The sequence below is a fragment of the Petromyzon marinus genome, chromosome 43, assembly GCF_048934315.1.
Source record: "Petromyzon marinus isolate PM22_M1 ecotype Great Lakes invasive population chromosome 43, UKy_Petmar_22M1.pri1.0, whole genome shotgun sequence".
Lineage (NCBI taxonomy): Eukaryota > Metazoa > Chordata > Hyperoartia > Petromyzontiformes > Petromyzontidae > Petromyzon > Petromyzon marinus.
Genome location: NC_133709.1, coordinates 7,400,101 through 7,414,771, shown reverse-complemented (window position 1 = coordinate 7,414,771; position 14,671 = coordinate 7,400,101).

Sequence of the window (14,671 nt, the reverse complement as noted above, 5' to 3'; positions counted from 1 at the left end):
CGCCGCACATGTCAATCACGCAAACGGGGGATACACCAAGGAAAGGTCGGAGGTCAGGGGTCACTGACGTCACGCACACACAGCACACTCGAGCAAGGAATAGAGATCGGGGATGTGTGCATGACACGCAAACAAATTGGTGAGTGGATGACACTGATCGGATCGGTGAGGAGAAACGGACCGTAAAAGAGCGGGAAATTGTAGGTTTAAAATGGACTGTGAAACGAGGAAACGGGGTTGGTTTGAACGAGTATTGCTGTGGTGTACGAGCGGTGACAACGAAATAAAGAAGTTGAAGTACACCAACCAAAGTCTCCTCTTCACACGTCCCTCTGTATAATTTATCAAGTAGGTCCTCAAGCTAGGGTTCCCACTTGTTCAGGTTTGATCTGGGTTTCACACAGACACTTCAGCAATTGAAATTTCTGTCCGGGTGGCGGGAAATCCGTGACCTGGTTCCATCTGTAAAATATGTGGTTCCAGACATACAGTACCCGGGCGTTTACAAACTAAATTTGCCTATGTGGTAGCAACTACATTGGAGAAACCAAATGACATGTCTCAGACCACATCCGTGAACATAAAGCAGACTTGAAACATGGTTGGACGAACTCTTCTGCCATGGCAGATCACTGTTATAATTCAGTGGGCTCACATGACATTGACTTCTTCAAGACGGAGGTTCTTTGCAAGCCACCCGGCTACCATGAGAGATTTGTTCATGAGGCCATCCACATATACAAGCACAGAGACAATTTGAACTGAGAAGATGGATTCTGGCTTAGTAACCATTGGAAAGATGTTTTAAACCATTTCGGTTCTTAATTGATTGTATTTTACGGTGACTTTCAGACCGCAGCCCTTTCGCTGGCATTGCCCCTTAATACCTCTTACACCACGGTCAATGGTATGGTTTATAACATGTAGTACAATAATTAATAGTATAATATTGTAATATTTAACATAACTCATAAGGCAATATATAGCATCGTAATTGCATAGTGAATATACAGCAGTGTGGTATATAGTTGGGTTCATAGAATAAGACATAGTTTAATGTCACAAGTCTAATATTTTATCTTCTAAAGTATAGGGTAGTGTAAAGTAACGCATTGTATAATTCAAAGGTGAAATTTGTCTATGGATATGATATTATACCATGTAGTTTAGATTGGAAGGTATAATATTGTATTATGTAGTAGTCCAGTTTATAGCATAGTCATAAGGCAACTCAGGACACAACAGCGCACCTTGGCTGTTGCTCTTGCCTTTCTTTCCTACTTGTGTTCCCAACCCCCACCCTCCTCCTCTCCGGAGGTGATGCTGGTAACATGCAAATTCATATTTTAACTCCGCCCACAGCTTAATAGACGCGGTCCATGCTTGACAGCGTTCATTCAAGCTGTCTTCCGGACAGACCTGTCTCTTCACCTGAAGAAGGCCAATTGTGTTGTGGCCGAAACGTCGTGAGAATTTTTATTTTTATTTTTTTATTTTATTCCCATTCTACGTGACTTTACCAAAAGAACCAAGAAGATGAATCCTTGCAGTCACGAAAGCTTTAAATCGATAATTAAATGCATCTAAATTACATTAAAATATTCAATGAGTTCTCCATTGACCCCATGTCCCCAGCTTTTAAAACAATTTACAGGGCTGAAACTACACTATGATGTATATGCAAGAACATTATTTTAATACTCAGATATTTAGACAAGAAAATAAAAATGATCGATTTTGCATCATAATATATGGCCTGTGAAATTGTGTTATAGGATGTACAGAGTAGTTTCAACCATTGTATTGGTCATAATAGAGGTTTTTGGGTTAGATCACGTAAATATATGTGTCGTTAAAACCCGCAACCACCTGACACAGCCAACTAGTAAGGGTTGTCACGTAAACAGAACATGCCAATTCGTCACTAGTACAGCATACTGGTGTGTTGGAAAGCAAAGCCACAATATTTACAATCTGAGTACGACGTTTTGCCAGTAATTAAAACTAGCTTCATCAGGCGACAAATCTGGCTGTCGCCTGATCAATGTATTACATGCATGGTTCGATGTCTGTGTCATGAGCATTAGCATTTACCTTTATTAATGCATCAGTACATGCCTGTTAGGTGAAATGTATTTTGAAATGCCTATGTTAACTACTCGATTGTATGCTGCTGTCTTCACAACAGGTGTCTGTGCAATTCTACCACGACTTGACGTTCATGGTACCACTACTGCACGGGAACCCTCATCAGCCCACAATGGGTTCTCACATCTGGCTTGTGTGCCAATTATGTTCTTCATTTGTATTTGGATTATTTTTAGATATGTGTAATCATAAACCTGCTAGGAATTATTTCGGGTTGAAATATATGTTGTGGATACGAGTATGTGTAGCTATAAAGACGGTTACTGCATCGCGCGCTTTCAGATGCGCTTCTGCATTGAAAACTCATTTCTTTAGAACTGCTTTTGGTGTTTAGCTTGTCCTTCCCCCGCACCTCCGATTTGCACGATTGGCTACATATGGTGTGACAGAAGTTCAACATACATATGCTTTTCTTAGGATCAATTATATGGGGTTTTTTCAACTTGGAAGCTCTTCGTAGGAAAAAAACTGCATGAATGGTGTTGTGCTTATGTGATATCTGCAGTTTTATTGCCTATATCGGTGTAGTGCTTGGCAAGCATGATATATACCAAGAGGAGGCTGGTGCAAATGCTTCAGAATTCTACCTGTCGATTTACCATTCACAATATACCCCTCTAGCCTTCAGTAAGTATTACGCATTTCATGTGTCACTAGTCCCATCAAAACAAACGCAGTGAACACATGCCTACATAATGTTAACAAGATGTACGTAACTTTTTCACAAACACGTTTTTGTTGAAATGGTAGACCAGCAGAAGTATTCGTCATTGAACATTGTGTGTCCACGTCAACCATGGTCTTCCCTCGAGGTTGTGTCCAGTCCTGCGGTAGTGCCGCCATTGAGAATGGGCGCAGGCCTCTGGTGCGATCTGCCGAGGCGTCCGCAGGGCAGCTTTCCCGAACAGGCGAAGTCTCCCGAGCCTGACCATCTCAGTCACCACCGGAGATGCTGTTTGAAGACACCACCGGTCGAATGCATTCAGTCAGCAGTGCACATCTCCGTGTGGGGCCACAGCAACGGAGCAACTCCGTCGGCGCTGCCATCCCCTCGCACCCCTCCACACGAACGCACGCACACCCCCACTAAACACACACACGCACCCACGTAGGGTCTCGTGGGGGGGTCACCTGGTACCATGGGTTTTTACCGAGGGGCCCCAAGCGGGGATGTCCCATGGTTTCCCGGTGCCAGGAGATTGGCCGACTCCCCCACCAGGCCAAATTGCATTGTGGCCCCCGTGAATTAGCTTAAAATTATATGGGCACGACGAAGCTCACTGAGCAAACCATAATGAGACACTCACTGCACAGGGAAGGGGCCAGGAGGGAGTAAATGTTACGCGGGCAGCGCAGATGAGGAGATGGGAGGGAAATTCCTGGACTGACTGCAGCTGCGAAAGCCGCGGGACGTTGTGGGAGGACGGGCGCGTAGACAATGGATCGAGGCGTAATGGGAAGCAACACTTCAGGTAAGGGGCGGGGCATCGGTTTAAAATCGAAAGATAGGCGCCCGATTGGCCGCGCAGGATAACACCACGTGACCCTGGATCTTTGGATTCTGAGGGCATAAAAGGAGGGAGGGAAAAAAAATGTTGAGCAGTTCTCCTCCAGCCGTTCAGCTGCCCGGTCCGACTCCCAGCCGCTCGCAGCGTCCGAGTGACGCTGGCGAGTATGGCTACAACTCGACCGCAGGCAGAGACCTCTCGTACCCTCGTCCCTCCGACTCCCACCACGTCCGTACGTCCGCGCGGTAAGAAGTAGAGAGAGGGTACACTCAGGGATTGAATAGGGATAGGCTAGGCGCTGCTCGTTGAGTATTTACTCTGGGCCGCACAGGGCTTGCTATAGACGCACCATTAATAAACTTTAGCACAGAGCACCGGCGTCGCGTGATTTCTGTGTGTGTGGGAGAGTGTCGGTGTGGTGCGTAATTCGAGCGTGTGTGTGGGAGGCACTCGGGCAGTAATTTATTAACGGCTCCTGCGTCCATGCCGGTGCACAATAGGACGAGGGAGGGGTGAGTTAAAATCCGTTCGCATGCGTGTTTACACAGCGCGTTTTACGCAGTGTGTTTATATAGCGACAATAGCATTTAGCGGTGGGACGCGCGTGCATTACTAAATTTACGGCCGTCATTGTTTACGCGTGCTCACGCTCCTGTGCGTGTTTGCAGCAGTGGATTAAGGCCGACCCACAGGAGGGGGGAGGGGTGCGTGCATATTCATACGGTTATTTTTAGCGCGAGCCGTGGTGAGTGACGTGCGCCTACGCGTGCACGCAGCCACCTCCGGATTAGTGGTGGCGTACATGGGGAGTGTGTGTGGGATAACTCTGGGCGGTGGTGAGCCAGCTACTTAGCCATGTCCCTCAGAGAGGGCACTGGTGCGGGGGGGCCGATCACCCGATCGGCGGGGGCCCGGCGAGAAGTGGCTGAGGAGGAGGGGGGAGAGGAGGAGGTGGGCGTCAGCCTGTTGTATATTCCCGGTATGAAAATTAGATGAAAATAAAAATTAAATTAAATTTGGGAAAATTGAGTAATTATCCAAATCTATGCTAATTTGTGTAATGCACATACATTATGCTAATTAAAGAGATAATCGTTCTTTCGTCTCTGCGAATGTATGCGATTATGCTAATGTATGCAGTTATGATAATTGGGATAAACCTCGTTGTCGAGGGTAGTATTATCAATCGGGATCGTACAATTAATCGTGTGAAGTTATGCAGGTGTGCTGTAAGTATGCCAGATTAAACTCGGCTTCGTTGCCTAGGTTTGTATTATCGATCGGTATAATACAATTATTCTTGCTTTAACATTTACTGATTATGTATCAGTGTGTTATGTCAGGTCTCCAAATTCAAATCTCACCGCAGGATACAGTTCTTATAAATAAGATTATCATGCATGAACTCAGGAAAGAAACACTCAAACACTTCTGTGTTAAGCAATTTTAATTTCTAAACAAAACATTAACACTATAATATGCAAACTCTCATGCTTGGAATTACCCCCGGTACGATTGGGAAAAAATTCCCTCAGTGAGCAGTACATGTAACCATCAATGATTGCGTTGTTTCACTTTGGCAACCGCACATATGATTAATTCCACCGTGTAATACGAGCTTAGTTGGTGATAGGGAGAGTCTTTAAAACAGGCATGCAACGATATTCTAAACAAAAACCTTAAAGCGAATGATTATACCCCAAAGGCAAAAGTATACGTCAATAGATTAATCGGCAAGATTATTCAATTAAAAAGAAAAGAAACAAAAACAAACGACTAAGAGACTTCTAAATGACCGTATCCACGTAATTCAATGGGCAGCAATGTTCTTCACGATCAGTTGATATTTAATGCACCACCTCGGAATGGCAACCCTTCTTGATTTGTCCCGATATGCGTGTTGTGTGTCTTCGTAAAGCAGACGCCGGGTGATGCGTCGTGAGGGTGTGAGTGTGGGGGAGGGTCATACAAACTGCTTCGTTCTCGCTCTTGCTCGGGGCGTCGGCTTAGCTGCCCGTCCGCTGGCAGATACAGACTCTTTCCACTGCTGGCGGGGCTGCGCCGCACGCCCCTCTCCTTGAAGATGCTCGATCGCGCTCGCCGCTGGTCCGCTGACACTCTTGCTCACGGGCAGCTGGTCAGGCTCTTTCCCCTGCTGGATGAGCCGAGTCGGCACAATGCTTGTCCGCTGGCAGCTGGCACCCTTGCTTGGTGGAGCTGGTTGCGCTGGTTGCGCACTCTCTCCTACTGCGTGCTCTCCTGCGGTGGATGATTGCATTCATCGCTCATCACTCTTTCTCTCGCCCTGCAGCTGCTGCTGGGAGCTGGCACTCGATGTAGAATAACTCTTTAGCGATACTTCATCTTTCAGCTCTGAACTCACACTCGGTGACACATCGCGACTCTGCAGGCCTCGCCATCCTCGGTTGATTGCGGGGCCCACCCCGGAGCCTGCCACTTTCCGTCTTCTTCTGTCGCTCGCCGAACTGTCCCTTGTCGAGCAGAATTGTCGAGCTGAATTGTGTGTGTCGTGCTGCTGTTTATATCCGAAAAATCTCCCCTCTGCGCGTCTCTTGCGGAAAAAAAACATGCTCACTTCGTCATGTTCTTTCACAAAGGACCGGAACTTTCTTTGATCTCGCTCTGCGTTGTGGGAGGGGGGGGGGTGCGTGTATCCTTGTGTGTGTCATCCATCAAGTCATCTTTTCATCCGTGGATGCACAGATGGCCCCTGCAATAAAGAGTAATTTCCCTCGCTCTGGTGTTACATTCTTTGCTATCCCATGCTGCGGGAAGAGAAAGACGGCCGGGAGGCTCCTTTCCTATGGAACACAGTCTATCTTGGCTGTGTAAGCCCGACCCATTTCGCCTCATCTCTTCTGGACAACCCTCGGTTCAACACTGCACAAATATTATTTGGTTTATGTTTTCCAAAATTTGTGATTTAACACCGTCATCACGACGTACTTCCTAGGGTTTATTAATTTTCGTCCCCCCGTCTGTATCCGGGGATCGGTGCTGTTATGCTTGAGTTATTATTTACTTTAATATTTTTGTCTTGAGTTTTAGAGGTAAGTTTCTTGACTGTTGGAATTCATATTCCTTGGTTTTTGTAAGGTCATGTAACGGCAAGATGTAATATAATTGAAGGTGAATAACGTTAGCATTAATATAATGTGTGACCCGCTATGTGAATTGTAGTCTGGTTTTTTCGTACTTCTGTTAATTAAAACTTGTCTGCCCGGTTTTCGTCTGATGTGTGTTTGTTCTATTGTTTGTGGTGATGAGATGTCTCCTCAAGGCCTGGCCCCTTCCCTCGCGGGGGGGGGGGGGGGGTGGCGGGGGGTGTCCTTTTTTTATTTGACTCTATGACTGACCCTTTCCGTTGGTGGGAGGGGAGGGTGTCATTATCCTTGCGAGAGTGACAAGACAGCTGCTCAAAAAAGGGGGGGGGGGTCTCGTTTGTTTGTGCTCCCAGCGATCCCGCGAGTGATACAAAAATTCGGCAAAATCATTATTAATATCAAAAACAAAAGTGGAAAAAGGCCTATATACAACAGCCCCCACATCTGTACTGTACAGCAGCAGTATGGGGAGGATATACACGTTGTCGAGGCAGATCTTTGTTTTCGTTGTAAAGCTGTAGCAACAGATATGTCTTTTGAGCTGTTTCATGCATTTGCGCACAATAAAAATTTTGCCTCACTGCTTTCAGTATGTTGCAGGTTTCAACCGAGGTAGGGGAATGATTTTACCACTTCAATATTGATGCCTGCTAATTGTACTTCGTTCAGGTCATGTGGCTGCTCTCAGGTGGTTTGTATTTAGGTTCTTGCCCAGTTTATTTCTAAAGGAGCTTCATTTTGCATTATCTCCATTGCAAGGAGTAGCGCTTAAAAACATTTAAGCTAGCAGGTCAACATTGTGTGCGTAATCCAGGTCAGAGAAAACTTCATTGCCTAGGAGCTTCCAATAGCGTTTCTAAAAGTTTATGTTTGACTCTGGCCATGCAGAACTGAAGGAAATAACTTGCTGGGACAGTAGAGTAATGGGATTCCATGATAGCTCTTGCACTCTTGTCTGCTCCCCTTGTCAGTGTAGAAGGGCCAAATGATGCCCTTCCAATCTGCTGGTATTAAGCTTGTCCTCCACGTGTGCTGAAAGATGATAATTAACCACTTGATAACAGCTTTGCCTCCGGACTTCAGCATTTCTGCCATGATATTACAAATTCACCCGACACAGCCAAAGTTGTCACGTGTAAAACGTGCCAGTTTCACACTGCTTCATTAGTGGTTTGGTTAGAGAGAAATTCACAACGTTTAACCATTTAATGTTTTCAATGATACAGCCAATTGAGCATGTTGCTTTTAAAATGTATTATTTGTTTTACATACTTTTAGGAGCCAAGCCACCATAATGTGTACAAGTTTTAGTGCTAATCTCAGCTCTTCTCATTCTCAATACACCCGCACCCTTAATTGTGTATAGGAAAAACATTGGATTGATTAAGCTGAAAACACCAGTGGCGCCAGACACTGGAGTAAAATTTGCCTGCATTCCCACTGAAAACAAGTACCTGCCATTGAGCACCATGTGGTGCCACAGCAGCGAATCCGCTCCGTCGGAGCCGTACCTGCAACGTCACCACGAGAAGACGTCCGGGCCGACGCTGCTTCTCCCTCACCACCCACCAAATGAGCACACACCCCCACGTAGGACCTCGTGGGGAAGTCACCTGGCCTCCAGGTTTTCACCCAGGGGCCCTCCTCGTAGGGACACCCCCCACGACGGTTTCCTGGGGCCAGGGAATTGGCCAACTTCGCCCAGGTTGAATTACACTGCGGAGCCGTGAATTGACGTGCAATTGCATGGTCACGACGAGGCGACTCAGTCACCGCGGTTAGGACGCACACAGCACGGCAGGTAGGAGGGGACGGGGCCATGAGCGATGGGCTAAGAACACACAGGAGGCAGGATTAGCCGGGTAGGTGTCTGATTGGCTGGCAGGTTAGGGTCCTGAAGGTCCATACGAGCACCAGGGGAAGCATCTGATTGGCCGGAAAAGTATGCTTGCACACCGTGGCCAATGGCAACGGCCCAGAAGCGGCCCCTGTTGATGGGTAGAGAGGGAAACGGACGTCGGTGAAATTCAAGTTTTATTTATTATGTATAGCCCTGTGAGCCATGCGGCTCTTAAGTCGGGTGCAACCGCAACAAACAAAATATGAATACAGAACATTCCAAAGCGACGACGCGCAACAGAAACATCCTGGAATTCAACCAGCAAATATTCCAAAATCACGCTGTGTGCAAAAATCACAATGTGGTGCAAGCCAACATCAATAACAACAACCATAAGACAATTTAAATTAACCATATGTTTTCTAATTACCAAAATAAAGCTGCAAAAATAATGTAATAACAGTAATCATAGGAACTGTGATTTTAAATTTAACAATAAACGATATACATAACACGTATGACAAAACCTTGCAGCCATAGCTGGCAGCACGACACTCCCAGTGTATGATGTGTGAGTGAGTCAGCAGCAGCGTGAGTGAGTGTATGATGTGCGAGTCAGCGTATGATGAGTGAGTCAGTAGTAGCTTTAGTGAGTGTATGATGTGTGAGTCAGCGCACGATGTGTTAGTCAGCGCATGATGAGTGAGTGTATGATGTGCGAGTGAGCCAGCACACGATGAGTGAACCTGTGTATGATGAGTGAATGGGTCAATGGTTGTGCAAGTGTTTGATGTGTGAGTGAGTAAGCGCATGATGAGCGAGTCAGTGCATGGTGTGAGTGAGTCAGTGCATGGTGTGTGAGAAAGTCAGTGTCGGCTCCCTCTGCTCGCGCCGTCGCCCCCCCCCGACTCCGTCGCCCCCCCCCCCCCCCCCGGCTTCGTCGCCCCCCGGCTCCATCGAATGATTAAACCCGGGCCTCACGCGTCTGCAGTTCTCATCGAGTTGTGACGAGGCCCGGAGAAGACACTGTACGCCTTTTGGCGTCCTCTGGTCGAGCACCAATTGGGTCGAGGCTCAAAAGAAAGCCGTCCCTTGGTGTAGACTAATCAGTTTCAAGGACAATGCATATATTATCATAGTATGTTTTTTGTTTGCATTTTGACTGCAGATATTGTGGTTAATGCAGACATGAATCCTCGTAAAAAGGTTTCAGTTTTGTTGCCAGAAAAAAGGGGAAAAACCCTATATTTACATTTTGGTACTGGCAAAGGAGGTCTAATGATGTAGATGCTCACCCCGAGCCCTCATTACTTTGATAGTGCGTTGTCTTTGAGCTTTACGCCTTTTGGCGTCCTCTGGTCGAGCATCAATTGGGTCGAGGCTCTAAAGAAAGCCGTCCCTTGGTGTGGACCAATCAGTTTCAAGGACAATGTATATATTATCATAGTATGTTTTTTGTTTGCATTTTGACTGCAGGTATTGTGGTTAATGCAGACATGAACCCTTGTAAAAAGGTTTCAGTTTTGTTGCCAGAAAAAAGGGTAAAAACTCTATTATTATAATAATCATAATTCTTATTATATTTTATCGTAACACAGTAGTAACTGAGTTTTATTTGAAATTTCCCCTAGATATTTCAGATAGAGGCGTATATACCAGCACGCTCCAGCAAACCATCCTTCCAGTGATAGACTACGACACGTGCAAAACAAATGCATTTTGGGGTTCTACATTACCCGACAACACAATATGTGCTGGTGATGATTCAAGTGGTGTATGCGATGTAAGAATATTTCTTTAGTCACAATTTGTGACTCAAACAGACATGTCTAGATTTGGTCTATGGAAAATATGGCAACCCTACGTGAATCCCAGTGTATGCCCTTATTCAATTTACATTTGAGATTCAGTAAGGCTTTCTTAGATAAATAAAGTTAATTGCCAGTCATATGATGATCTTTAAAAAAATAAAGTCTCCCTAATGTGCAATTCCAATTTATAATAGAAAACAGTAATTGATCAAATGGATAAAGAACCTATACATATTGCTGTAAACTATACAACTTTTAAAGGGTAAATGCATCTAAATTATATTAAAATATTCAATGAGTTCTCCATTGACCCCATGTCCCCAGCTTTTAATAACAATTTAAAGGGCTGAAATTATACTATAAAGTGTATCCAAGGACAATTTGTTTAGACAATAAAAGCAAAATGCATAATTTTGTGTAATAATATTGGGCCTGCTAAATTGTGTCATTGGATGTATAGAGTGGTTTCAACCATTGTATTGACCTTTAACATTACAATTACGTTTAGAATCGATTTTAAAACAAATGACCATTACTGTGTGTTGTAAAATTGATTATCAGTAATATTTAATAAGATAATACTGTATTTTATGTAAAATTTCAAATTGCAGGTGACGGCGCGTTATTAAACTTGGAAGGACATTCTTGTGGCCAATGAACGGGACCATCAATATGGTCATCGCCGTCTTAACACATACTGGATCATTGATATTTACATCGTAATATTTCTTGAAATATTACCACAAGCTTGTTTAATATAACATGAATCAATGTTTCCCTTTCAGCCGTTTTAACTTCTCAATGCTTGTCATGTAATTCCTGTACCTTTTCCTCTTCCTCCTCTCGATAATAATTCTGAACTCTGTAACGTACTCCCAATTTGTTTCAGTAATTATACTGTTAAAAGCACATATAAAACACAGGTTTTTTTTCTTCTATTGCACCTTAAATTAGTTCTTTCTAGGAACCTTTATATGTTATACTCGTGGTTACATTATTAAAATGTTATTTCATAAATAAAAAATGTGATACCAAATAGATGGACATTCACCCCTTTTGCACAACAAATACAATGTAAGCAGATTTCGATTTAAAGCTTTCGTGACTGCAGGGATTAATCCTATTGGTTCTTTCGGTAAAGTCACGTAGAAGGGAAATAAGAAAAATAATAATAATAAAACAATAAAATTATTTCCCTTCTACGTGACTTTACCGAAAGAACCAAGAAAATGTAAGCAGAATTAAATTAAATCACACATACATTGCACATCATCAGCACCACAGAACCATAATACATGCAGTGTGTTGCATGGGATGTTACTTTCCCGTGCGTGGCTGGAATTGGATTGTGCAACATGGTCAACTTTATAGAATTCAATCTTGATTTGAAGCCATATTTCCTGATGATGACTGCTTGTGTTGCAGTCGAAACGTCGTGATTTTCTTATAATTTTTTCTTCCTACGTGAGTTTTATAGAATTCCTTTTTAAATTCCCCAATGGTGGCTGAAGGAAAATTTCATCCAGGAATGGATAAGGCATGGCCGATGATAAACGTGGTCAACAATTAATGTGAATTTGTGCAAAAGGTACACATTAATAGAAGAGCTATTTATGCAACAAAATATTATTATAAAGAAAACTCTCATACTCGCCAATCAATAATTGTAAAGACGTAAAAAGGGTTGGATTTGTGAACATTGATAGAAAACGACAGTCACACCGTGCAATATTACCGCACTGGGTGTAATATAATTGATCAAAGCGGATGTCACATATCGTCATTTAAAAGTGATTGAGTGTACAATTGTGGATACAGTTATTGAATACACTTTGGACATAATTCAAATATTTGCTAAGCCACTGAGCAAAAACACCGAATTCTGTGTTTGGCAATAGCCGAGAGCATTCATGGCCCCTTCCCACGTATTCCCATTAGGGAATCACGTGCGGGTGTGAACCAAGTACGCGCGCGCCGGTCATGCAATTTTGTTGGGGGCCGACACACTTGCATATAATTTAGAGACGTTAAATGATGCGAGGTAATCCATTAACCGTTTTTAGAATCGATTACTTTTCGGAAAAGTCGGGAATGGTGCAATTTACAGTGGAATGTTCGCGATTGCATTTTTGGTAAGTGGAAACGTACAATCTGCACAGCGGCCCAAGTACATCATTTCTCAGTTAAAAGTGCAATTCTGAAATTATTTACGTAATTACACGCAGTTCTATTGCGTATTGTCTCCTCTTCCACGCTGACCAAACATTGGACGAGGTGGACGTACCCACACTTTATCCCACCCACATACAACCATTTACGTATACTGTTGGGTGGCCAGCAGCAGTGGAGATTTAACAAACTGCAATTGAAATGGGGAAGATATTTCCCCATTGCAACTGTCGTGGTGTGTGGGTGACATGCTCCGTTGTCACACCACGGAAGCTGTAGGGGCTAACGTCCCCCGCCATCACCGTATTGTCGGGACCATTGCTCTCCGACTCCCCCGTAACACGCGTCCCACTACCCCCCGGCTGCTCTGTGGGGTCCGGGCTACCGACCCCCAATTCTTCGCCCCCTTGCGCCCCCGACTTTGCGGCTGCCCGCGTCGGCATGTTTCAATTGATGCAGTGGTCTGTTTTTACGCTCGCGGTGCGCTTTGCTGTTCAGAGGCGGCGTGCCGCTGTAAGCGCACTCGCCAGTAAAAACTCCGTCCCGCCCGTAAACAAACAGGCGCGGCGCGTGTTTCCCTCCCACCCACGCTCCACGTGCTCCGGTAATAACAAACACGCCTCTACCCTCTGCCCAGTCCCATACACCAATCGCACGTGAGGGGGTTGGGGCCGAGGGATGGGCGGGCGGGACGTTTGCCGTGCACGCGCCGCTGATTGGGGAGGGTCGCTCAGCTTTGAGTGGACGGGCCCGTTCAAACAGTCGCGTGAATACGCGCGCGCTCCGCGCTTAGCTCGCTACTTCGCGATTAGACAATCGTGCGGGCGCGTGACCGCAACACAGCCACACAGGTACGCGATTGCTAAGCACTATTGTGAGCGATATCACGGGTACGCGAGCACTGGGCACCACCGAAAATCGCCACTTATGCCCGTCCGCGCCGCACAGTACTGTACACAATTGCACGGGTGCGCGATCGCAACGCAGTCACACCGGTATGCGAGCGCTACGCGCTATTGTAAACAATCGTGCGGGTACGTAAACACCACACACTTCGTCTCGAGGTGAACAGCCGCGCATAATCATAGACACCCAGCACACTCTACCCTCCACTTCACGCTCCCAAAAGACCACACAACACAGTTTTATCCCCCCACTAGCGAATTTTATTTATCTGAGCAACTCGTTTAAACTACACGTAAATGTGTGCGTCAGGTTCAGCCTACCCTCCCGCGGATTCTAGGCTGAACCTACTCTGTCTATCGCTCCGCTCTCTACTCCCGATTAACTAACTCCGGGCTCACTTCTCTCACACACGCTTACTTCCCTTCAGCTGCGCTGAACGTTGTAGAAGGAGGAGATGGTAGGTCGGCCTCGTCGAGAGTGGAGCCTGGCTGCGTTGGAGTTCGTCACACGGACGTCCCGAACGGCTGACTTTGTTGCTCCGTAGACCGCGAAGATTTTGAAAAAGAAGACCCTTCGCTACGCTAAGCCTCCGTCTTTTATCCCCCCGATCGCAAAGCCTTTCGTCTCTCCCCCCATGCTCTTTGCCCAATCGGAGGCCGAGTTATTTTCGTCCTTTTCACCTTCAGGTCTATTAGCTTACCCATAACAAAAGGCACTCCGATGCTTTCGCACCCATGCTGCTCGGCCCAATCGGAGGTCGAGTTATTTTTATCTCATTGTCATCGAGTCCCTAATCCCATTCATAATAAAGGCGCACTGTGGTTCTCACACCCCAGGTGGCCCTGTCCATTCAGATGTTGGATATTCTTACCCCTTTGTTATCTAGATCCCTTATCCTAACAAAGGTATTCCGTCCTGTGACCTTATCTAGCACGAAAGGCATTCAGATGCTTCCGCCCCACGTCACCCTGCTCATTCAAAGGCCTGAATGCTCCTATCCTGTTGTCATTTGGATCCGTGAGCTCACCTATAATCAGGGGCATTAAGTTCCTAATTCCATCTATAACAACAGGCATCTCGTGGTTCACACGCCTCGTGCCGCGTGTGTGTAATTTCGTCCGTGGTGGCTTTACGGCCTCCGCCGCGACTACATGATTTTAATAT